Genomic DNA, 22,643 nt, shown 5'->3' on the forward strand with positions numbered 1-22,643 from the left:
TGTACCAGTTGTATAAATCACTTGCCTTTTATGCAGAATTCATGCCTGAAAAAGGAATTCCAGCTGAAGAAATACAGTTGAATTATTTTCCTTTACTGATGTGTTCCTGAGGATGTTTTTTTATTGCTTATTTTAAAGTTCTCTTAAATTCTGTCTCTTACAAGAAAGTGAGAAGATGAACCATTATGAAATACTGATGCTATGTAGGTTGTCCTCAACAATTTTTAATAAAAACAATATAAAATTTTTAATAAAAACAATAAGAGCACAATATCATCCCAACTCATTCTGTATTGTTTCTGGTGGAATATTTACACCTTTTAATAATTTTTCTACATCTTTTTTATGTTAAATATAGTGCAGTTGGCTATTGGTAATTATTTACTTTAATGTGGGAGGCTTTGCAAATTAGAATGTCCCTTTCACTAAAAGTCACAGGAAATAGCAGGGTTTTTCACTTCTTCCAAGTTATGTGTGTAATTTGCTAACACACATTCTCCCAAGATAGTGTTGTTAGAACTGTGATCTTCGTGCTGTTCTCATTTGTTAATTATAGTTCCTTTAATTTTGCTGGTGTCATTTTGCAAGATGGGGCTTTGTTTTGAACCCATCAAATTCAAATGAAAGGCTTCAGCTGCTAAGATGTAGAGGATTGTTAAAATGACTTCTCTTGGGTTTTCCCCCTTGTCTTGTATGGATTGTCATTGGATTGTGTGTGTTAGTCTTGCGTGTTTGAGGCACTTGTAGGTTTGATCTCTTGTCTAATACTATTCCTCTTTGTAAGGGTGCTAGACCAGGCCAAGTCAAGGTTTTGTTTTACATAGATGAATGTTTAGTTTACAGTATATATTAGAAACACTCTATCTGAAGTTTTCTGAAATGGTGCAGCTCTGCTCACACCAACGTCTGGAGTAAAACGAACTTCAAAACTGAAAGCAGATTTCAGTCACTGCTTCTGAAAATTCCAGCATTCTCATGGCTGCTTTAGAAGGGTGAGAATGGCTTCAATGTTTAATGAAATCAGATTTATAAACTGACAGTAGCAGAGTTTGTGCACAGCTTGTTCTGTAAAGTGTTTAATGCGTTTAGAGGTAATAGTGTGTTATAGAGTGTGTACGTATGTCCTTGGTTTTCACAAATAACCTTGTTATGTTCTTGGTGATTCATCTCAGTGTTTTCTCACATTGGGCTTTTTTTTTTTCCCCACTAGTGGTAATACTACTCAGTTTTCTGTTAACTCCGTAGAATTTCTATTTGTCTATTAAGGATGCAAAGCAAGGGGGAAAAGAGGAGGTCACATTTATTCTGGAATAAATATCTGCAGCTGATGGAGTTGCCATGAGGAATTAATGTGTCTCACTGGTCATATTCTTTAATTCTGCTTGAATTGGCCTCTAGCTATCTTTGTGGATCCCTTTTAAAGCAAACTTGAATGCAGCTTTAACGGGGTGATTGGAGCAAGACAACAATAAATGACTCATCACAGTGTGTATTTAGGTATTTAGACAGGGCTTTAACTGTAAATGCAGTTTCTCAATCTGACTGCAAATAAACAGATGAAGAAACAGAGCTTTTTGCATTCATCAGGTGAATGAGATTGCTTTTACATGAAGTTTTTTTAAATCTCCTCAATGCTTCTCTGCTTGAAGCAGAAGGGGGAAAATGAATGGCTCTGCATTTCCTATCACCCATTATAACTATGTCTTACAATGCAAATTCTTTGCATTTGGGATTGTCCCTTTTGTCCATGTTGTGCCACACACAGTTCAGATGGTCCTAGCCTTATGAGTGATGCTTTTAGCCTCAGTGATGGTTATAAATAAGCAAACCTAGTGAAGACTGAAGGTCTATTCCTGGCCTGCTCTGAGATACAGGAATGTTCATATTTGTTTCAAACAGTCCTACCGATGGTGTAGCTGGATGTTTTCCTGAGCTCCATTCCTGCTGGCAGCAGCCAGTTGCTGCAAGACCACTGCCCCTTTAGGCAGCATGCACCAGTGTTTGATGCATGCTCTGTCAGAGTAACATTTTAAAGGAGTTCCTTGTATAGAAACTGTGTTGACACTCAAAAAAGGGCTGAAAAAAAGCCCCTACCTTCCTATGTTTGGTGAATCTTGAGTCTTTTCAACTACTTACCAACGTCTTGGTTTTCATCAGTCCTGGGAGTTGTTTGCTCCCTCAGACTTCAGCTGCAGCTTTTGTTTGTTCCATGTCACTGAGGAGCAGCACTCAGAGGTTGAGTTAGACATTCACATAAATATTTTTGGCTTGTAAACAGCCCTGCTGACATACCCACTTACGAGAAGGCCAAACCATTATGTTAGTGAGGAACAATGCTCAAAAGATATTTCTTTGGGAAAAGACACTCTTGTAATCACAAGCATAGAAGCTTTCTCTCTTTCTCTTTTGTATGTATATTACAATGTATTAGTTACATATGTTTCTGTATACCATTCTTGTATTTCTTTGCTGCTGGAAATATTCACCTCAGGTTATCCACAAGATTACCCAATTACCCCATTACACTTGGTCTTTACCGAATGCCATTGGCATTGACCGCCACCACATGAGAGAATGAGCAAGGCTTGCTGGTTGGCCTTTTGAGACTGTAACAGAAAGCTCGTTCACTCTTGCTAAAAATGCTTAAGTTACCTTGCCAGGACCAGGTTCAGTTATCCATTTTGAAATGTTTTCTTTATGAGTGAGTAATTTCTTGTATCTTGTAAAACACAGAGCAGCCTGCCATGTTCTGATGCAAGGTTAAATTTGCTGGTCTAATACCCAATTGTGAGTAAGGAGTGTTGTGGCATTTTCAGTGTTGGTGTTATTGAAACCTTACCTGCAAGTTTTGCACAATTATTTCTCAGAAATCCTTCAGTGTTAGCTTTTGTCATTCAACAAAAATAAATTCAAATAAAAAGAGGGCAGAAAAAAGAGTTGCAGTTTTGATGACAGCAGAGGTAATTGCATTAGTTCTGGGAATGAACAATATACCAACTTGGAGAAAAGTATAAGGGCCCAGATATATGTATTGGTAAAGCAGAGGTGAACTTAAAGTATTTACATAGATGTGCTTGACTTTTACTCGCAGCTGCCCTTGCATAAAAACAATTTCTCCAGAAGTTTTTCAGGTCATATAATAGTTTTGACAGCCTGCTTTCTGGTGCCTTCTTTTGATGCTCGTGTGCATCCTCTCTAATTCAGGATCAAAAATGGGTCTGCTGTTTAGCCTTGTTCTGGGTAGAGTCTGCAGTGATCCTACTGGACACCTCTTAGTCATGGATTTGTTGTATTTGTGTCAGGAGTTTAGTAGTTTCCTGGTTCACTTATGCTTCCCCTAGGTTTATATGTATGTAATCTTTAATATATTTAAATTACTTCCTAAACGACTTCTGAAAAATGTACTTCTAGTCTTAGTAAATCTGTGTAGGTACAACTTTTGCACCAAGGAAAATGGGGGGGGGGGGAAGAGAAAGAAAGAACAGCTTCTTGGAGCTCTTTCAAATGTGTGCATGATCTCCATTGCTTTGGTATAAGTCTTCCTCACATTTGTGTTAGGCTTAGATTGTTTTTAGATTGTTCACTTTGCTCTATTTCCTGGAGACTGATGCGATTTAGCACTGCAGAGGGACCGGAGGAAATGATCTCTCGACTGAGTCTATTAATTATTGTTCCCCCGAGAATCACTTTCTTCTTCAGAAAGAATGGCAGTAGCAACCAGAAAAAAGCACCCTGGAAACATGCTAGTGCAATTATTATTTTTGTGTTTGGCAAATTAGGGGACTGATCCTTTTCCTGAAGCTTTCACAGAAGCATATTCGTTCTGTTTTAATGTAACTTTTTATAAGAAAATCAGTCTTTGAGCTTGTAACTCTTCATACTTGCTTGAAGCTGGAAAGGGATTTCTTTGGAAGGAAAATATTTGAAAAGTTTAGTAAAATTCCACTTGTCCAATATCTCGAAATGTAAGACATGGAGGACCTCTTGGGCTGTGGATCCCTGCACCTTTCTATTGCACTCAGCTATGTGTAATCTCTTACATAAACACAGCAGGGTCTGTGTCTCAGTAGTAGGATGTTTTTTTCAGTTCACTCCTTCATTTGAAGGGCTCTTCCAGAGCCCTGTGACTGACAGTCATCATTGGCTTAAATTTATTCTTGGGGCAACATGTGCATATGAGCTTTTAGCTGAAACTGCACTTTTGCTGTCCAGTTCTTTGTCCAGGTTTTTCTCCCTTTGTTTTGTTTTGCCTGAGGAAGGGGTGCTGGCTCTTTGTTGTAATGGGCACCTTTATTCCGTATCTCTGCCTGGAAACTGTCGTCTGCACTTGTTGCTTTCTTCAGGGGTGAACTTCACGCACAGTGGGGAGAGCAGAGTGACAGAACCTCGTATCATGGCCTGAAGTCAAAGAGAAAATGTCCTCTGTCAGATTCCCTTCCTCATCCCAACTGTAAATGGAGCCCAAGCCTAGCAGCTGACATCAACATTGCAGTGTTCTTCATTTAGATGAATACCGCCCTTGGCAACCTTTTCAACTGATGGTTGATTTTTTTTTTTTTTTCAAATTTCCTGTCTTTGAAATAGTTGCCTTAATCATCTTTATTCTGCAGTTCCTCAGAAGAATCAAGTTTCTCAGACTGAGATCTGCTGCCTCTGCAGGTGGAGGAGAAGAGAGAAGCTGAGCACATAACCTCATCTTTCTCACTCTACTGGAGTTTCTCTTGAAACATATTTTATAATGGTTTTGGGGACAGAAGAGAGAGAGGTGGAGTTGGGAGATAGCAAACTGTAGATAACAGGAGATGAAAAAGGAAGGAGAATTGCAAACTATTGATGAGAGAGAGAAGGGCACAGATAAGGTGACCCTGCTGCCCTAGTGTTTGGCAGCCAGCCCACAGCCAAAGCGCTGATCTCTTGCAGCCGCTGCAGCCCCCTGCCCTTCTGCCAGTATCTGCAGCATGGCCCACAGGGTATAAAAACTCCTGGCACTTGGAGTAGCAACTGTGGAAGAAGCTCCTGGATGTGTCTCTACCACAGTAAACCACAGTAAGTGAAGCAGATGTTCATTTATAGTGGGTAAACCCTCTGCTCATATGAACAGATTTCTTTTGTTTGCACTGCTACTTCTGTGCCAGACTAATTTCTGTATGGATAGCTTAATTTGAAGGAAACTTCCAACTTCTAAATTTCCCTGTCGATGGTTATGGATGCATTGTCAATGGGAAAAATACCCTTCTGCCTGGAACATATATATGTATTTAACAAAAATGACCACAACAACTAAAAAGAAATAATGTGAACTTCTTTAGTCGTCTTCCTTTTCCTAATTCATTCGCTTCACTGGTGCTATTCTTTCTGTTTTGCCAAACTTTTGAAAACAGAAAATATAAGATTAAAAAGTCAGAACAGTACATACTCTTTGAAGAGAATCTATTGCAAACCTATTTGTTTTTAAAATTAATTTTAAAATTCATATTGGCTTTTTTCCCCCCTCGCTTAAGTGTCTGCACTTAAGATTTAAAATCATTGTCTTTGTGCTAAGCAGTAGCCCTTTGTTCGTGTTGCATTTTCTGGGGGAAATGTAATTCATACTTGTAACATTTTACGGATGACATTACATTAAGGTGATTTTTTACATGTCGTGAATCCGAATGGGGTAAAGAGGAAAATATTTATGTATGCCTCATTGTTTAAAATGTAAGTGGACCACCTGTCTCCTATATCTTTTTCCCCAGGGCTGTAAAGTCTTAGTAGCACTTAGCAAAATGTTCAAAGGAAATGCCAATATGATTTTAAGGACAGCATAAGGCATTTGGGAGTGGTGACTCATGCAAAGTGTTAATAAATACAACTGCACTCAAGTTACTTAAAACTGCCTTTGTTGCACTACATAGGTGAGAGGTGCTTCTGAAATACCAAATTAGGATTAAATTGTCTTCAGACTTGTCTGTCTGTAAACATCTGTCTAATGTAGATAAGAATATCCTGTTAGGTTAAATTGGCTAATTCTCTGACATTTTTTGGCAGAAGGGATCCACAAACTTAGAAGTTGTAAAAAGCTTGTCAAAGTTTATGAATTTTTAAATTTTTCTGTCATTAGGAGTACTTAAAAAATGGATTCTGAGTGAGTTTTGTATGAAATACACGACACCTGTGCTTCCCAGCCTGTTCACACAGTGCCAGAACAGCCTGGAGGTGGTGAGAAGATTATTACAGTTGCTGGTAGCCTGGAAGGCCTCCTAGTTGATGGCATGGAGCAGAGACCTGTGCACTTATTCTTTTCCTATTTTATCTTTTCTGGGTAGGTTTAAGGTGAGAGATGCAGTGGGATGGGTCTGCTGTAGATGCCAAATTCAGCTTTCATCTAGAAGTCAATGTTGCTGGAGAAAGAAATACTACTGGGAGATCCATATCTATGGGAAACTTCTATTCCTTGGAGAAGATGCTATTAATAATGATAGGAAGGATATTTCTGGATGTAGTAGTCAACATATTTCTTCTAATGGTTATTGAATGAAAAGATCGCTCCATTTCAGGCTTGGCTTTGGTAAGTAGGAATGATCTTGTGGAAGAGCTGACTGTGAAAACAGTCCTGGAACAAGTGCTGACACTTTCACTAATTTCAAATGGAAAGTTGAACAAAATGCAGGGAATAAAATTAAGGGAATTAATTAACTTAAAGGGAAGATAGATTAATTAATTAACTTAAAGGGGAGACTTTTTTTTTTTTTCAGAAAACAAAGTCCCTAAGCTGTCAAAACCAAAAATAAAACGTTCTATTGGAAATGGAAATGTAGCATTAACCGCAAGGAGATCCTGCAAAGAAAGATGTGGCTTGAAGGCTAAAGGCTTCTGTGTAAATTGTCAGAAGTCAAGCTGAGTTCTTTGCAGAGGAAACTGATGCAAATAAAAGATGTCCCTCAGACACAAAAACAGGGACTGAAATGAAACCATGATGCGTTGAGGGTGTAGTATACCTTAAAAATACTATAGAGATGATCTCAAAACTAGATATTTTCTACCTCCACTCTCAATAATTGAGTAATAATGTTGGAGGTGCTATAGTAAAACCAAGGTAATTTGTATAAGTGAGGACCTGAAAAATAGAATCTCTGTTTTAAGAATAAAATGTGTCTGATCTTCCTGAATCCTGAGAACCATATTATAGCCATCCCTAAATGACTGTAATAATGACAAGAGGTCAAAAGCCCTGTGTATACTTTCTTCCCCCTAGCTGTATTGATTGTTCTTGTAGAATATATTATTCTCTCTGCAGGGTTTGTGTTGGCTGCCTTAGGCATCAGCTCAAAATTTTGTAGGGGTCTGACACATAAAATCTGATCTCAAGCATTTCTGGTAACTCAGTCCTTCCAGAGCTGCTCACATATGACTGGAGAATAAGAAATATATTTCTTGCTGTTAAAAAGAACCAAAAATGTGACTCGGGCACCTATAGGTTGATTATTCTGACATTTGTTGTGTGAAAGAGTTTAAAACAAAAAAGTCATTACTAAAAACAAGGAATAATGATGAATGGAAGATAAGAGGAAAATTAAGCATAATTTTACCATAGCCAGATTGTGCCAGAGTAATTTGATGATTTTTTTTATTTTTTTTATTTTTTTTTTTTTTTAGTTTTCTAACTTAGTTTTCTAACTAAGCCTTGTATCAGGTGGTTTTGGTAGAGAAAGTGTTTGTACTGTTGCAAACAGCATTGATACAGTTTCACCGAGAATAGAAGTACATTTCCAGTACGCCATGTTCAAGAAAGATTAATATCTGGAGAAATTGTATAAAAGCATTTAAGGAAAATAGAGGTACTGTCATCTTGAGGACTGGAGGAGAATAACTTTGCTTTGCAAAGTGAAAGGGAAGATGAGAAGGGTGTGATTATTGTCAATGATTCATCAAGGGAATAAACAGAAAATAAACAATTCTTTCCATTAAAGCACAGCTATGAATCATAAGATAGACATAAATAAACTCAGGTTAGCAATTCTTCCATGGAAGCAGGTATTTCTCGACCAACCTCTCAGTCAGTTGATGCTCACCTTCCTCTTCTCATGTTCTTTCATGAAAAGTGTGTCTGGAATGGGAAATACCTCTTTTGCCCAGGATTTGTGGGGTCCACAAGATGTATTGATTTTCACAGAAGAACTATTTTAGATTAAAAAGATTGACATTGGGGAATTTGTGATGGGTTTCGTGTATGAGGACTATTAGTGTTGTGTATATCTTTTCAAAAGCTCATATTCCACTCTGAATAAATGAAAAATAGAGCCTTTAGTATCCATGGAGACAAAACATGCTGGAGGATATAAAAACTGAAAAAGTTAGCATATATTTTCATCTCTAGACTTTATTATGGAATGTATTTATGATGGGGGCAGCTCACTTTCTAAGACATAAAATCCTATGCACCAATTGGTCTTCTGGGCTTTAAAGTACATTAATGTCGTGAAGGCAGGAAATGCAGAACTTCAGCAAGCAAAGATCAGTAGTCAAGTGCATTAGGAAAGTGAAGATCAAGCTTTAGTGTCACTGGGGCAGAAAAACAGCTTGTAGTTTTAGTGGTTTAATCCAATTCTATTTTTCCCACTTTAATTTTTTTACCATTTGTAGTGTAATTTTAAAATATTAATATTTTTTATACTTCAAGATTTCTGCCAAGTGGAAGAAATGTCACTCGGCCATCCCTTCCCCTCTGGTGGGGAATGAGGGCGGTTTTGTCCCCATGTGTCTGGGGACAGGGTATGATTTGATTCTCGTAAAGGAATGGAGAAGAGCCCTGGGAAGCGCTAGCAAGCCAGTCCGGCAAATATGTGAGGGTTGTGGGGTTTTTTTTCTTTCTTTCTTTCTTTTTTTTTTTTAAGACAGAAGCTATGCAGCCTTAAAAGGACTTGTTTAAATTTTTGTGTGTGTGCTGAGTATGACAAGTTTGTGAGGAGCCAGCGACTCTTGCATCCTTTTAAAGGGAAAATTATAGAATGCTTCACATTCTGTTTGTCACCAAAATGCAGATTTTTATCTCTCACTACGAGTAGAATCATAAAACAGAATTTAGTGAGAAAGAGCGTAAGGTCTCTTTTCATAATTTGTTATTTAAAAATGGGTCAGGAGGCCAGGATTTGTGGCTTCTAACAACCTTGACATAGCAGGGTCAGAAGGAACCCCCTTTCCTCCTCTCCCCCTCCTCCTGCAAACTCAAACAAGTCCTTTTAAGGCTATATGGGAAGATGGCTGATAGCTAAGGCTATAGGTGCTATGTAAATCATTAAATAAGTGAATTAAATAATAGGAGAAGTAATGGAATGAAATGGAAACCAGAAACAGCAGCAGAAATGCAAAGCTCCATAAAAATTATCTGCAGGTTTGGTGCATTTCATGGCTTCTTTACCTTTTCACATGGGTGGGGAGTGTTGTACAAACTTAGCTGAGAGAGGGTCTCAAAGAAGCATGTGAAGAGTGTTTTACAAGCACTCAGTAACTGGCTTCCATGAATTGCTAAAGACTGCAGCAATGGAGGCTTTTTGGATTTCAGCTTATATGGTTTGCTAGTGGGAACTCAGTGGTGGAGTGCTTTTTTCAATGTGCTTCCTTAGCTTACAGTTATTTTATAAGTAGGCAAATCCTGTGAGTCTTTGAAGAAAGTGAAAAATGTGATTGCTACTTCAGGACAACTTCATTCTTTTCTACATGCCTTACATTTCTGGCTTTTCCCGTTTTGAGCTGTTGTGATTAGGTTGCACACTATACCTAACTTTCCTCCCACCAGGCACTGTGCTTAACTAGGCATCACTAGATTTAGAGCTGTTCCTCTTCAGGGTGTGGCTTTATTATGAAATGTATATTGATCTGATGGGCATGGAGGTGCTTGGTTTTGCAAGCTGATAGAGTAATTTTGTTTTCTTTTTTCTATTCATATATTAATTTAGGTATTAGCATGGGTTTAATGCAGTACCACTTAGATTAGCAAAATGTTAAAATCGTTCCTCTAAGTCAAACCTTTAATGCATCTTCTCATCTGTGAAACTCCTCTGGAATGGCCTTGGCTTAGACAAGGCTGCTCTTAGCATGGGCAACAGGCTGAGCTGTGATCTGGCTAGAAAGAAATGTAATGCAGTGAAATCTATCCTGATAAAATTTTTGGCATTGCTACTATTATACATGGAATTTTTAAAGCATATTTGATTTCTGTGTGGCTTGTAGAGTAGCGCTGTCTGCAGGACTCATCCTAATCCCTTTTACATGAGTGGGAGTTGTTTCTTCTCCCACTGTTTCTTCCCCCTTGCCCCTGATATTGCTGGTATGTCAGACACTCCAGCACCGCTTAAGCATTCCCAAGTCTGTCTGTTTTACCTCTGGAAATAGCTTTATTACCGAACTTTGAATAGTGGCTCTTTAATTGGGCACTGACTTCATTTGTAATCATCATGACATGTAGGGCAGAACAACCTTTCCTACTTTATAGGACTCCTCAGTATTTTTATTCCTAATAAATATTAACATGCCATGGCACTGTACAGACAGTACACGATGGAGCTAAATCTAGTTGTGGATAACTGCTTGCCAACGTGACAAGTTCATCCTCTCTGTGTCTGTCAGTAAAGAACACTAGGGTGGTTGAAGGCATAAGGACTCATGCTATCTTTTCATGTTGTCCTCTCCTTAACATTGAGTAAACTTCGCAGCTGATGCTGTTTTGACATCAGAGAAAGTCACATATCCCATTTGTCATGGAGTATGCCATTAGCTAGCTCTTTGCATTTGAATCCCTCTCTGTGGGAAAATGTGGTCAGGAGGCATCAAGATGGGACAGAGCTTTTGTGAGAAAGCTTCCTGGTGAGAAGGCAAAGCAAGAGACTTAAGTAGGGCAGTGCTGTTCCCAACTGAGTCTCAGCATCAGAGAGATGCCAGGATTTGTGCGTTTTGAGTTGAGCTGCCCGTCAATGACCATGAGTCCAAGAGAAAGATACCACTCCTCTGTGGAGGAATTTCAAGGCAGGGAGATGAGCAAAAACTCCTCAAAGGAAGAAATGGTCTGGCTTATCTTTATAATTTTGTGACTTTATAAACCAGCAAGTTTTATTTTGAGAATTGCTTTCTTTGATTTGCAGTAAAAGACCAGACTGTTTCCTTGGATTTCTTCCCTAGACACAGAGTTTTGAGCAACTTCACGTAGACTTGAATCTAAATTGAGCCAGCCTCTTCATTGGCATGAAATAGGTAAATTCTAAGTGTGACGCATTTTTTTTTTTTTATTTTTAAACTGAAAGGTTTATTAGCATGTTAATTTCTTGGGTAGTTTGGTAATGAGTTACTCAGACAAATGTTTTTATTACATCCTTTCTTACTTATTTTTTTTATTTGTCCTCTAAAGGAGAACTCTTGATTTTGGCATTGGTTTTCATTGGCCGCATTCAGATGAAGTATAAGCGTGCAGCCATCATGCTTTCATATGCTGCATGGTGAAAAAGACTGTGCTATCATTTTGAATTATGAAGAAATTTGTTTTCATAAAAAACTATGAATATTCTGTGAGATGTAATTATTTATCACAATAGGTACTTTTTATTTCAACATGTACTAATTAGAATGTTAATAAGCCCTCAAATTCAAGACTGGCGGTGAAGGTTTGGGGAAAATAGCATTATGTACTAATTTGTTTTTTTAAATACTATTTTGCCACTTATTTTCTCAGCTGGTTGGTAAACTACTGTAGATAAGTTTCGTTTATCTGACGGAAGAATTTTTATGGGGTTAAAACAGTTTTTATTTCTTCTGTGAAGGTTGGAGAATGAAAGTAATAACTCTCTTGGGTCTACTGATAAGCTTCAATGAATGACACTGTCAGTTAAAAAAGCCATACTTCTGTATATGCATTCTTGCTCGTTTTATGAGTGCTATCTAATATGACTTTTACCATGAAAAGATTAGAAGTTATCTGGTTTTTTTCTCTTCATTTTTTACAGCTATAGAGAATAGTTAAGATTGGAAGGGTACCTCTGGAGATAGACTAGTCCAACCCCTGCTCAGAGCAGGGTCAGCTATTGCTCAGGGCTGTGTCCAGTTGTGTTATGGGTATCTTTGTGGACAGAGACTACACAGCGTGTGTGGGCATCCAGTGCCAGTGTTTGACCACCCTCACGGTAGAAGTGTCTTCTTATGTTTTAGTGGAATTTCAGTCTGTGCCCACTGTCTCGTCTGGTGACTGGGCACTACAGAGAAGAGTCTTTACTTCTCCCCCCCAATCAGGTTTTTCTACACATGAATAAGACTCTCCTAAGGCATCTGCTCTCCAGCTCTTTCAACCTTCCCTTGTAAGAGAGATGCTCCTATTCCTTAGTCATCTTTGTGGCCCTTTGCTTGAGAACTTGTTGCAGTAAGTCCCTGTCTCTCCAGAGCTTGACCCTGCATTCCAAGTATGCCTCAGCCATACTGAGCAGAGGGGAAGGATCCTCTCCCTTAACCTGCTGGTGACATTTTTTCTAATGCAGCTTATGCAGCCTAGGAAGCTGATGGCCTTCTTTTCTGTGAGGATGCACTGCTGGCTCAATTTCAGAACCAGGAACTCTTCTGCAAAGTTATTTTCCAGCTTGGTGGCCCTGCTATATTTGGCTTGTATGCTGGGCAGTTCTGGTGTTACACCCAAATTTCCCTAGAGGTCTGGCAGGTTGGATGTGATGTGGGCCTGAGAGGTGACCTTGTCATTAGGTTTGTGTACCTTTGTGCAGCATGCCTGCCCTGTCCTGCAGGTACCACAGGCAGTCTGCACGCCCATTAACTCTGCAGCATTTGACAACTGTAGCTGGCTTGTGAACCTTATGATGGCTGCTTGACATAACTGCAGTGGTCTGCTGGGAAGCATGGTCCCAAGGGGGGAATCAATACCATGTGCTCAGTTTGTTCACACAGTGTGGACAGAAATACATGAGCTTGGTTCTGCATTAAGTTTTCTCTGTTGTTGGTAGTTTCATGTCTCTACCTTACACCAAAATGTGAGCTGGCATCTGAAAGGTTTTGGCACAGAGAGAATTGGTCTTGTCCTCAAAAGCTGGTGTAGATCTGTTATTATTACATACCCACTTTCCCTGAGTGGTTTGTAGATGCAAGCCTTCTCTCTTTTTAGTGTGGATCTTTCACTCACATTAAGGAAAAAACTTGGATGTAAACCAACAAAACAGTAAGATTCAGGAGCAGACATGGTACCTGTCACTAGTCTTGGGTTCCTGTTTTAGTTATACTGGATTGCAAGTCACCACTCCTTGAGTTTTCATGTGTATGAAATTAAAGAAGCTGGAAAGCTTTATGCATGGTTCAGGGCCAAGAAGTCCTGCATGTGGACTTAATGCATCTTGCAAAATCTTTATCAAACAGGAATAATATTTTGAAACAAAAGCAAGGAAGTCAAAGACCCCTAACATTTTCTTCACAACTTTACACCACAATAATTTTGTAAAGGCATTAAGTATTTTTTTTGTCAGATGAAAAGATGCAATTCTATCTTTCTGAATGCATAAGACTGCCAGAATTATAATCCTGGTTATCCAGTTAACACTTTTCTTCCTCTAAGCAAGGAAAACTTAATATCCGTATAATGCCAGTACATGAAAGAATTAATTGCTTTAATAGGCAAACACTCAAAAATTCTGAAGCCTTGAAGCCCAGCTTGAAGAGGAAGTATGATGTCAAGAGAACAATTTGATTTTTTTCTTTTTTTTTTTTCCAAATCGTATGACCTTGTATCAGTGATGAAAATACCTAATATTACCTCTATATTTGAAGCCAAGGTAAATAAATGAGTATGAAAGTCCTATGTAAAACTCCCCCTCCCCTTGACTTGCTGACAGTAGATATTTTTTATCCCAAAGATGTACAGCATTTGAAAGGATTTATCATTTTTAGGCTCTTAGTGTTAGTGTCATCCTGAAAATGCATGTTGCCTTGCAAGGATACCTTGGAGGATGAAAATTCCAAAGCAGTTACTTGGTTTGCTCCACACGTTCACCAGAACATTGAAGAATTAAACTTGCCTTTAGGTGTTCTTCAACAAGTGGTCTTACATGGTAGCTACTAAATAAGGAACAGAACAGAGAAATGCTTTTTTGATAAGTTCTGGAAAAATAAGTTTGATTGAAAAACCTGATAGACTTTGAAATGAGAGTTAAAAAGTATTTACATTGGTAGTAAGGTCCCATGGAAGACTGGTAGTATCTTCCAGACTGTTGTGATGAGCCATATGTTACCTGTAGGGAAGAAGAGCGCCAGCTGTTGCAAGAGAATGAACCAGTTCTGAAGTCACTGAGATAAAACCAGCTGGACCAACCATCTTCAGTCCGTGAAAGGAAAGGGGGAAGAAGAAGAAGAGGGCTGAACTTTTTAGCAGAAAAGAGAAAATGACTTTTCTATTATTTTGGATGCTTCTCAGAACCAGTCAGTTAGCCAGATATTTGTGTTTATAGTGTGAGGTGATTTGTCATTGCTTTGTAGCTTTCCTTTGGACTGTGAATGTATGCTCTTGGAGGTGCGCAAGAACAAGGAACGTGCCTGGACTATGTATGCTGTTGTGGAAATGATTAATGATTTGGGAGTCTCCTTTTGTAACAGTGGCTGTTTCTACTCACTGTGAGCAGTATTCATCTTATGTGATGTGCATGAAGTTTTTGGACTGAACTGCTAATACTCCTCAGTAGAAGAATCCCTAAAAGATCTTGACTGAATTAATTACCTGTGTACCTATCTGTCCTTTAATTCTTAGGAGCTAGAATTTAATAATACTTTCTAGCTGGGAAAGAGTGAGTTTGTTTGACTGTCAGTAGCAAGAAGTGTCACATTGTTAGTATTTGGGAGGCATTAATGTTTTGTTGTATTGCTAAACACAAACATCCCACTGGGTATTTGGAAGCTCACAGAGGTTAATTTGTTGCAGTGCCAGTGTCCTCTTGGAGTTTAAAATGGAAACCTACTAGGTCTGTCCCTTTTGGGGAGCTGCTCTCTGGAGTCTGTGTCTGTGTTCCCCAGTCCATCAGAGAAACTCTTCATCAGTAGGATGAAATGAATATTAGAGATGACATACTAACTCTTCCACTTTATCTTTACAGAAGGCTTTACACCTTTTTTTGTTTCCCTACGGTTCCCTCAATGTCTCACTCAAGGTTACCAAGCTGATTGTCATGTACACAAAATCCTCTTATCCCTGGCAGTGTATGTGATTATAACAGGCCCAGGTTCAGTAACAGACAGTACTGGTACTACTGAGAAGTAAGGTGTGGGGCCTTTGAGGGGCAGCAGGTAGGATGTACTTTGTGTGGTAAATGGACAGGTGTGTGCCGCTGTTCTTGCATGTCACCTGCCATGGTACGAATGAGAGGGGTAACTCCCTCCTGAGACATTTCTGAGGTGGGAAGCTAGCACAACAGGAGCCCATTGTTGAGTGTCTGATGGCAATATAAATTTTGTTAGTGTAACTGACTGTAGTGTTTGAGGTGGGGTGCTGAAAAGGTGAAATGCTCTCTCCTTGTGCCTTGTTACCTTGGGTGAAGATATCAGACCCATCTGTTTTCATTTAAGGTAATCAGTACTTGTTCTTCAGAAAGTGCTGCATTTTTATCAATTGGTATTTTCATATCTGCTTTTAACTCTCCATTACTTAAAATATTATTAGAAGCTACAAAATAAGTCTCCTCATGCACCTTTATTTTCTTTTGTAAAAGTATTGGAGCCCTTTGTCATCTTCACATTAGACGTTGAGAAGACGCCACTGATGACAGCCATGTTAGGGAAGAGAATGAGGTTATTTTAAAGACTTATTTGAAGGGTTTTTCTCATATTAAATTTTTACATGTAATAAGAATGTCTCTTTTTATATTGACCTGACTGAGCACCATGACAGTATCCAGCAAGGATCTGCCTTATGATGGCCTGCCCTGCCTGTGGGCCAGAAGGGTTGATCCTCCCTGTTAAAAAGAGTGATTTGTGCGATGGTTGTGTGTCACACAGGGGAGATGCTCATGGAGGAAGTGTGCGTGTACATGCTGTCCCACAACGCCTTGGACTGTTGATGTAATTGGTTTATGCTGAGAGAAAAACTCTTATTACAGTCTAGTAGGATGGCAAACCACAATCAAAACAGTTGCATTCGTACGCAATGTGAAGAAGCTCGTTTAATCCTTGGGCAAGTTTCAGAGGTCAAGTCCTTTCATCTCATTGCCTTGGCAGAGGCCCAGTGCTGAGGGAGAGTCCTGTCCTTGCCCTGTAATTCGTCCTCCAGACGGCCTCCCCAACCAGCGGAGACTCCATCTTCCTCAGATGTGTTATCTCCCTGGACCTGGTGAATGCACGCACAGAGCCGCTACGCTGGAAATGTGTGTTGCTTAATCGTCTTTTAGAACAGTCCTTGATGGTTCCCCTCAGGCCCCCTGATTTCCTTCTGCCCTCAGCAGGGTTGCATACGTGTAAGGGTTTAGGGAGCCAGGGCACGGTAGGTTTCTACACAGACACAGTGAGATGGCACCACACGAGTGGAAGTGAAAGGGCTGATGTACTGGTGTGTGGTGTAAAGGCACCAAGGATAGATAGCAGGCTAAGGAAAATGGCAGACAGTGGTATGTAAGAGCAAATGTAAAGCACAACCTGAGAAGAGTGAGAAGGGCAGAAAAATATAGTTGGTCTGAAGCTGCTGCACTTGCTCAAGAGAAAATGTGGACGACCTACTTTGGTACAGTTTGAGGGAAGCTTAGGGATGACCACAGGCTTATTAGGCTAGTGCTGTCAGAAGTGCTTGTAAACTGCTTGTCTTCTGCCTTATTTTTAGGATGTACTACACATGTGTTGCTCTGTCACCTGAAAAAATGAGAGAAAAACAGTGAAAATTTGGCTATATGCTAGCCCTGGGTTTTTCACGAGCAGGGAAGCTGAAAGCATTGTCTCTAATAAAATCTGCATCTTCTCAGAGTAACTTCCATACTGGTGGTGCACTCAGTTTGCCCAGTTATGTTCCTCGTGAATGCAACATTCAAAATATTTACAAGAGCTGCTGCCTTGGAATGTCCCAGTAAGCTTTGGGGTGGTGTGGACTAGCAGCTGCGGTGGCCTCTGCTTTCTTGCTGCCAGGTGGGGTGCCTGCAGGGACTCTCCATCTCATCCTGAGCTTTCCTTTCCGAGGAGTTTATTTAACACTTGTCAGTTATTTATGATGTTAAAGCCAGCTTTTACGGGAAAGTCACATTAATTCATGCAAAGTGAGCTGTAGGAGTATATGGCTAAAAAGGTATCAAGAGCTGTGTGGCTTGAAAAGGTAAAGATTTATTTAAAACCAGTACACTGCTCTCATTTCCCAGAATACACATAATCAAGGAGATAGGCTTATACTAAACAGGCGGGCACCAAAAAATAAAAAGCTCTTTAAGGCTTGGTCTCAGGAGATATGGAAAGTTCTTGTTAAGCATTAAGCGTCTGGGGAACCTCTCACCTTTCTCATGCTCAGACCTATACAGGGCTGAACATCTGCAGACCTTTTTAAATTTTGTTTTATTGTCATCTAGTTGCCAAGTTGTCTAATACCTTCTCAACAGTAAGAGACAGGGACTAGTTACCACATATGAAGATGTATTAGAAAATAAATTATAGTTTTGTGGTTAAATGTTCTTTTTGGCCTTGTAGCTTTTTATTTGTTTAAAAATTACTTTCCATGTGGCAGTGGCAGATGTCTGTGTTTCTGTCAGAATATTCACATCAGTGCATTATTTTTGCTGATGTGCTGTACTACTTTTGAAATGTCAAATTAAGGGAGAATCCTAGGAAAAAAAGTGATTAAACATCCTTAGTTGCTTTACAGTGTATGTACAATGTGGTTCTATTGCATTATTTATAAGAGAAGAATTTTTAGTCTCCTTCATATAAAAAAAACCCACCAAAATTCTGCAAGGTAAAAATAAATATCAGAAACAGGGCTTTTAGAGAGGTTTCATGGACTCTTACTCAGATGGAGGATTTTTTTATCACGTGGATATGTTCTGCCACATTTTCTATTACATATAGCTTAAAAGGCTTGATTGTCACTTGCAATAATGTTCCTTTACATTTCTCTGACTATGTAAAGCAGCTAATAGTGGGAGAATATATATACTCTGAAGATACCTGATGGGACAGCAAGACTTGAAACAGCTTTCCCAAAGAGTTTACATTCTGGAAATGTAAGCAAGTTACATCAAGGTAAATGCTAGTTTGCTGCATATCGCCTGTTAAGTTTCTGAGCATTACAAATGCTCTTACTCCGTGATACACAAAAAATGGCTTGTTCTTTTGCCTCTAAAGGGAGATGTAGTTCATATTGGTTGTGGAGTTGCTGTGTGAGTGGAGTCTTCTCAGCTGTAGTCTTATCACAGAGTTAACCCAGTGGCAATGCTGCAGCAGCTGCCTGATCTGCCTATGTTTCAAGCTAAGAAGGAATCAGACAACTACTAATGAATGCTGTTTGAGTAAGAAGAGTAGAAGCAGGCAAAGCAATGTAGTAGTGGGGCTGATTGAGAGATTAATGCACCTGTATTCACAGTCATTGTCCTTTTTTGTTAATGCATTGCTAGTATACAGTATGGACATAAAAAAAAGTGAGGAAGAAGATATGCTAAAGAGAGTCAGAAAGTCTAAGGGGAGGAAATGGGGAAGGGACAATGTAGAGTTCATCCAGGCAGATTAGGTGGATTAGAAGACAAGTATTGTAGGGAAAGGGACAAGATCGATGAGGGGCAGGTCAAATGACTCCTGAGGAAGATCCTTAATAAGCAGTTGAGAAAATAGGTCATGTTTTGACAGGTGACCAGAAGATTTTGTAGATCAAGAAGTAAATCTTCATTGAATTAAAGAAGTGAGTAATGGTTAACTACAGTCATAAAGGATGTGTGTTATGTTTTTCTTCTTTGTCTACCATGAAGATAGTTACATGGGCAGTTTTGGAGAATCAGCATTAAAGATTAAGATAAAATCCTGTGTGACTGAATTCAGTTTGTGCAGTCCCACTGCCTTCAGCAGAGTATTTCTACTCTTAAGCTTTCACTATCTTACTAACCAAACTGACAGCATGAAATATACCTGAAGAGCTCTTTTAAAAAATTTGCATTTTAAGATCTGAAGCTATATAGGGATTGCTTTTTTGACATTTACAATTCTCTGCATTCTAGCTTGTTGTTTAAAATAGGGATCAAAGAAATCACAGAATTTAATTTTTTTTATAGAGAATAATGGCATTATGACAAATCTTAAATTATAGTTGTCCTAACTTAAACTTTTTGACTTCTTTGAGGTAGAATCTTGCATTCTGAGGCCAATATAACATGTCAGTATAACTGTATGTTCTTCCTTCTCTTTTACTGACTTTTGTGGCATGTTACTTCACTTCTTAGTAATCTGAGTTCCCCCGTTTTTCTGTTGATTTTGAGAATATCTGGCATTCTCATTGTTTCAGTTATTAGAGATCAACAGCTTTCTTTATTACTGTTTTTGTAGGTGATGAATGTGAGTGACTTTGAGAGATGGCCTTTCTTATATAGTTGAGATGCTCTAAAGCATTAGAACAGCAGTCATTCCATACAAAACAAATATCTGCTGTTTCTGCCCTACTGTGCTAATGTTAACTAGGTTTAGGATTTCTATTGCTGGATTGTATTTTTCCAGTGAAATCTTTTAGTGAAACTGTCAGACATTAAATTAGTCAGTACATTTCTTTATGAAGTTTTTTTTTAATCTTTCCCGAAGTGTACCTCAGTGTACGGTGTATGTATGAAAGGTGCTTATAACAAGTTAGTCAATATGAATATTAGCATGTATGCAGATTACGATAATTAGCGGGCTATGGATGGATGAAAAAATGAGTAAGTGTGGAGGATGCCTACTTGGTGTTCCTTTTGGTGAATTGTTAAGCATTAGGTGACAGGAGGGGAAGGAAGTTGTTGAAGTCCATAACTTTGTTATAAGAACATAAGTACCACCTTCCTGTGTTGTATTCTGTCTTGAAATAACTGCTATAGTCTCATTTTCATGTATGTACTACAAAGTCTCTAATATATGCATTTTCTTAAAGTATTAATTTTTAAAATCACCTTGGAAACTCATCAGTCAAATGTAGTTGATATATTATAATTCTTTATGCTATTGCACACTTGTTGACAGATTAAAGTGAACACTTAGCTAGTAATAAGCTTTTATTTTATTTTTTCATATAAAAGCTTCTAATAGGTCATGACTTGGAGGCACTTCATCTTTGTCTGTGCCAAACTCAAAAGCAACCAAAACCACTCCTCTAACAACAAAAAACTCAAACATGACTAAGGATGTTGTAAACCACAGTGAGATACAGGAGAGAAATGGAAAAATCTGTTAATAACTTGAATTCAATCCTTTTTCCTGACATCCCTTACCATAGCGTGACAAGTGGAAAAACTCCTTGAGTTTCACTGAAACAGCAAAGATTTCCATGTTTTACTGTGGCATTCTTCAAATGTATTTTACCTCAATTTTTTTATTACAGGTTTTCAGCTAAGCTGTGAAGTGGGACAACTGACCAAACATGCAAGATACAGAGAGAGAGGGAAAACATTTAAAGCATATTTTATGTCCTTGTACAACATTTCTGTCTGGTAGAATATAATAAAATATTTCATAAAGAAAAGTGGAAGAGAGTTGAACATAGAATTTGTAATAGGAGGACTTGGCTTTAAAAACTTGAAATATTTGCCCTTAGTAATTTGCCTTCCTTGCTTGCCAATACAATTATTTTCAGCAGTCTCAATCCTTTTTTAGTATATTGTATTGTGAAAAAGCAATAACTGAAAGACCTAACCTGGTACAGAAAAACTATTCAGTCCAAACTGATAATTTTCAATCAGAGACACAGTAAAAAATTGCTTTGGAATCGTAAATGGTTCCCATGTGTAAATAAAAATAGAGAAAAATCATTCTGAATTGAACCTTCATGTCACACAAATACAAAACAAATCAGAAGCTCAGTTGAGTAAATGTATGGGAAATACTTTTAAGATTCGTAAATAGCAATCTGTATAAGTGTTCTGTATAGTTTAATTGTTTCACATTGATTCCTTCTTGTTTTGCAAGCAGTTAAAATTTGGTGGTTTTTACCTGTTTTAACTGGAGGTATTTTTGAGTCTTCTGTCTTGCTGTCCCATATGTTTTATCAAGACAGTAAATTAGGTTTCAGTGCTCAGCTGCTTGTCCTGCCAATCCAATCTTCAAATCCACCTGGAGTCTCTCTTGAGTCCTGCAGGATGTGGGTGAGAGGTGGTGCTGCTGAGGAACACCTCACCCTGGGTGAGGTGGAGGATCCTGGGGCAGGCACCCTGGGCACCCACCTCTGGTGCAGCTGGCCTCCTGCTCGCTCTGTGTGTCGCAATTTCCATGCTGGCACTCGTGGCCTGCGCAGGGTGAGCAGGCCTAGAGTTGGCATGATACAGGCCTCTTCTAGGTGTTGAGTGTAGCCATTCAGCACTCTGAAGGGATGTAAGTTGGGACATAGGCATCTGCCGCTCCTTTGGGGTTGGTCTGAGGAGCTGCTCGCTCCACACGCAGGCGGTTCTGGAAGTGGTCGGCTGTAACTGCCCTTCCCAGTGGGGTGCTCTGGTTTCTGTTGCAAGCTTCAAGGGTTTAAGAGCAAAATATCAGGACTGACTGTCCTTTTTGCAAACCATTTTGCAAAAATGTATTTTTCTCCCAGTTGATAACTGCACTGGCTTTTGCGGAGGTGCATAAGAACTGTGTGTGGTCAGTGCTTCTGACAGAATTGGGATTTCACCTCTAACTGAGACATGTGGCTCAGACACAAGAAGTGGTGGAGGTTGAGGTGCTGGAGGTAGCTTTCTGACCTCTCTGACTTCTCCAGCTCTCCAAGGGTGTTTTTTACTCTTCATTGCTCAATGGGCTCTTTATTATGCATGTCACCACTTAATGTTTTTATAACTCTTAAGTGTGTAAACAGATATTGCTATGGAGTTTATTAGCCAATCTTCTATTTTGCTGCTGATTGTCATTCTAAGATGTTTTTACCAAGGATTATTATAATAAATTATAAATAGTTAAATAATTGTTTAGAAATGCTCTGACTCAAGCTTATTATACACATGAGGACTAGTTTAATTTTTGTTGGTAAATGGGAACTATATTCCTTAACAGTTTGGGACTCTGAGCAGCAGAAGGGTCTGCAAGCAAATTAACCAGGGTGAAAGTAGTAAAAACAGCACTGCTTGAGCTCCTCTCCTCTCTTCCATGTGGGAAACATGATGTTTCCTAACCAGATAGTGGGAATGTTTTCTTCTGTAGGCCTGAGTCACTTGTGAGGAATGCTAAGATTAATGCACAAGATTAATTTTCTCACTGCTGCCTTCTCTGCTGCAAAAAATGGAAGTTTGCTTGCCTTTGAACTTTTCTCTCGTTTCCAGCAGAATTTCAGATACTCTGACCCGATTCAAACCCAGTGTTGTTCTGTAAAATCTGTAAAATTTGTCCTTACCTTTTAGTGACCATGAGGACAGAAGTCAGTGCATGTCTTTTTTGGACTTAGCTTATTTTAGAGTACAGCAATTAATCTTTCTGTTTTCTCTAGTGCACTTTGTGTGCATCTCCAATATACAGAAAAC

The 22,643-nt window shown here is 38.9% G+C and overlaps 1 protein-coding gene and 1 long non-coding RNA gene across 4 annotated transcripts in view; one reads left to right on the plus strand and one right to left on the minus strand.

Moving 5' to 3' along the window:
• The window catches only part of ARHGAP6 (Rho GTPase activating protein 6), a 322,836-nt gene that overhangs the window by 174,166 nt on the left and 126,027 nt on the right, over positions 1–22,643 (plus strand). The window lies entirely within an intron of this gene.
• On the minus strand, positions 16,142–21,576 carry LOC116782814. Its single transcript, XR_004355362.1, has 3 exons — positions 21,363–21,576; positions 21,133–21,271; positions 16,142–16,842 (listed from the first exon to the last, which is right to left on the minus strand). It is a non-coding gene; the product is annotated as an uncharacterized LOC116782814 (long non-coding RNA).

Source organism: Chiroxiphia lanceolata, chromosome 2, assembly GCF_009829145.1.
Source record: "Chiroxiphia lanceolata isolate bChiLan1 chromosome 2, bChiLan1.pri, whole genome shotgun sequence".
NCBI lineage: Eukaryota > Metazoa > Chordata > Aves > Passeriformes > Pipridae > Chiroxiphia > Chiroxiphia lanceolata.